Below are 3921 nucleotides of genomic sequence, written 5' to 3' on the forward strand. Positions count from 1 at the left end.
GGTGCCATTGCCTTCTCCGCCTCCCATAAAAATCATAAATTTGCCCTAATAATAATTAATACAGACAATTCCTGTTAACCAACCTCAAGGTTCTCCTGAGATCACCTCCTCAATACCAAGCGCCTGTGTCTGGCAGAGCCAGTGTGAGACTGAGACAATCCTTCCAAGCCGCCAGAATAATAAAGAGTTTTGGCTGGACCTTCGAGCACAAACCAAGATAGTGAGGAGCCAGACGAAAAGCAGACTATGGCGCTGAAACGGATTAATGAGGGACTTAGTGATCTGGCCCGTGACCCTCCAGCACAATGTTCTGCAGGTCCAGTTGGGGATGATATGTTTCATTGGCAAGCCACAATTATGGGACGTAGTGACAGCCCAGATCAAGGAGGTGTATTCTTTTTGACAATTCATTTTCCTACCCAACTACTCATTCAAACCACCTCAGGTTGCATTTACAACAAGAATTTATCATCCAAATATTAACAGTAATGGCAGCATTTGTCTCAATGGTCTAAGATCACAGTGGTCTCCTGCTTTATCTATTTCTAAAGTTCTTTTATCCATTTGTTCACTGCTATGTGATCCAAACCCAGATGACCCCCTAGTGCCAGAGATTGCATGGATCTATAAAACAGACAGAGATAAGTACAACAGAATATCTAGGGGATGGACTCAGAAGTATGCCATGTGATGCTTCCTTAAAGTCAGAATAACCTGCCTTGTAGCTGGAATAAACTTTAAATTACTGTTCCTTTTTTGATTTTCTTATCCAGCTGCTCCCCTATCAGACCTCATCTTTTTTAATTTTATTTTTTGGTTACCTTTCTCCTTTCATTCACATGTTCATCTGAGAAGACTTAAGTTCTTCCAGCTTTAGATAATATTGGCTTTTAGAAACTGTAACATAGTTACAAGAGAAGAGTTGCCCAAGATTCAGAATTTTTTAAAAAATGGAGCATATGTATTATGTGGCCAGTGTCTTCACCCTAACTTCATTATGAGACTAAAACCATTCCTCACTGCTCTAACATACTGAAGAATCATCTGAGACGGAGGGAGATGAATTCTGAGTTGTCACATCAAAGGAAGCAGCATTATTCTAGCAGCATCCATTCTGGTTTAAGCCTTCCACTGTTAGAGATTTGAGGTTACATGATATACTTTATACTCATAACCGATGTGGCTGGAGAACTGATACTGAATTTATAGCAGCAGAAGAACAGAAAATATGATGTATTTTATGCATGTCAATAAAAGAATGAACTGTTCTTGTTCTGCAGTGAATGGATACAAGAAGTCAAACACCCTTTGTATTCCAAAATAGGGTCTCAAAACATGTAACTTCCATTTAAATTGTTAGGAGGCTTGGAGCTAATAGTTAATCCAATACTATGTTTAATGTATCACTGAATAAATGATGCAAGTTGTCAATGGATGAGTGATCAACTAATAGCTCTACTAGTAATTCATTTATATTTCTTCAATAAAATGACATAAACCAAAAAAAAAATTAATACAATCTGTACATATTTTTCTCATTGCTTGAACATGTATTGTGTCTGTTATATTAAGTACTTTCATATTTATACACAATGCTTTATTTCATCTTTATATCCCCTCAAGTTAGGGGTTATTAACTGCACATATACACTTTTCTCTGCCCTTAATGACATATTTCCCTGATTAACTACCTCCATATATTTAAGAAGTTGATAATTTTGAAACTTTCCGAGGAGAAGGGAACTGGTTAGATAGAACAAAATGATGGAGAATTTCACCATAGGCCCTTTTCTACATTTTCAATTTTGAAGCAGATTTTTAAAATCATAAAACTAATGCTCTGAAATAATAGGAAAATGCATGGAAAAAATAATGGTTGATTATAAAAGTAAAATATTGTTAAAGGAGACAGTAAAGTACAATGTTGGCAAAATTAATGGGGAAGCTAGGTAGAAAAATATTAAATGAAAGCATTCTAGCCATTACTGCAATTAAATTAGCAATAAATTATATTTTTTAGTTTGATCATATATTTTGAAACTATGAATCACATCCACAAACAACTGACAAATTAAAGTGGAAATTGTAAAATATACAGAACAAATAGCAAAAATTAAAATTGAAAAACTAGAAAGAAAACCTATAGAAGATAAAAGAGCAAAACAATCACAAAGAGAGCAAAACTGATAAACTAATAAAGAGTCAATCAAATAAGCAAATATTAGAGCAATTTATTTGAAAAAGTCAATGCACTCAGAAAATAATTCAGTAAATCATTCAAAAAATAGTTTAATACAAATAACAAATTTTAGTAGTTAAAAGAAACATGGTTCACATACAATGAACAATTTTATGTCAAGAAAACTTCAGACAATGGAAACAGAAGTTCTCTTCACAATACTTATTAATACTGACTTAGAAAGAAATTCAGAAACCCTGAATAATCACTACAAACAATTAGTAGTCAGATCCTCTTGCCTTACCATGTACTGTTGCAAGATAATCTGTTTCAGTATTTTTAATAAACCAAAAAAGAAAGAAGGAAAAGTGTGAAAGAATAAAAGAGGGAGGTAAAGCTACCTAATTCATTTCATGAGATTAACGTTAAAAACAGGCAGTTGTAATAAATAATAAACTAATCCCACTTATGAATACAGACATAAACATATTAATATAATAGTAAGACCCAACAGTAAACTAAGAATAATAACAATTTATCAGAATCATATAATATATATGATAATGATGTGTGGGTGCATTCATAGTCATGTCCAACTCTTTGTGACCCCATGGACTATAGCCTGCCAAGTTCCTCTCACCATGAAATTTTCCATGCAAGAATACTGGAGTGTGTTGCCATTTCCTACTGCAGGGAATCTTCCTGATCAGGAATCAAACCCACATCTTTAGAGTCTCCTGCATTGGTAGGCAGATTCTTTATCACTGGTTTATTTCAGCTAGGTAGAGATGCCTTTATATGATAAAATCAATAAATGTGATTTGTATTAATGGAGTAAAGGGAAAAAAAACTCAATTGTCTCTACTGATGCAAAAACAATCAGTTGATAATATTTTACACACATTCATAATAAAATTTATCAGAAAGCTTAGAGCAGACTTCCTTAGTCTAATAGAGAATAAAATCCATGGCAAGCATCACATTTAACATAAATCAGGAAAAGGTGAGGATGACCCTACAGCTATTCAGTAATATACTGAAATTTCTAACCAAAATGAAAATATATAGAAAAGTAAAGATAAAATGCATTATTTGTAGACAACATGAATGTCTACATAGAAAATTCAAGAAAATCTATAGAGAATAGAATTTGTAAATTGTTCAACATTGTTGAATATAAGATCAGCAGACAAAATCAATGATGCTTCTAATCACTATCACTAACCAAATAGAAAATTTAATAGAAAAAAATATCTCATTTATCATAACAACAAAACATAATATGTTAAAAATAAATGCAATAAAATATATGCCTGATCTTAAGGTGGAAATTACAAAATGTTATAGAAAAACATTAAAAATCTTGGAATTAATGACAAGAAATGATGGGCAGAAATACTTGGCATATTAAGATGACAGATACACACAAGTTCTAATAAAAAATTATTAAATAATCTATCTTGACATACTTTTACTAAAAGTTTTATGGAAGCAAAGCCTAAGGCTAGCCAAATATACTTTGACAAAGTAGAACATTTACATTGAGACATACAAATCTATACTGTTTAATAAATAGTACTCTCAGTACTATACAAACAAATGGGTCAATGAAACAGTAGAAAGCTTAGAATTATCAAGGAGGCTTAATATATAATGAAAATATTACAAAGCAGTACAGGAAACACAGATATAGCAATATGCAGTACTGGGACTATCAGCTTGCCATACAGATTTAAAAATGA

General features: G+C 32.4%; 1 pseudogene; it reads left to right on the forward strand.

Annotated features, from left to right (window-relative positions):
• Window positions 1-246: 246 nt before the first annotated feature.
• On the forward strand, window positions 247-1204 carry LOC120863811 (annotated as a pseudogene).
• Window positions 1205-3921: the final 2717 nt, after the last annotated feature.

This window comes from Oryx dammah, unplaced genomic scaffold (assembly GCF_014754425.2).
Source record: "Oryx dammah isolate SB20612 unplaced genomic scaffold, SCBI_Odam_1.1 HiC_scaffold_1, whole genome shotgun sequence".
In the NCBI taxonomy this organism is placed as follows: Eukaryota; Metazoa; Chordata; class Mammalia; order Artiodactyla; family Bovidae; genus Oryx; species Oryx dammah.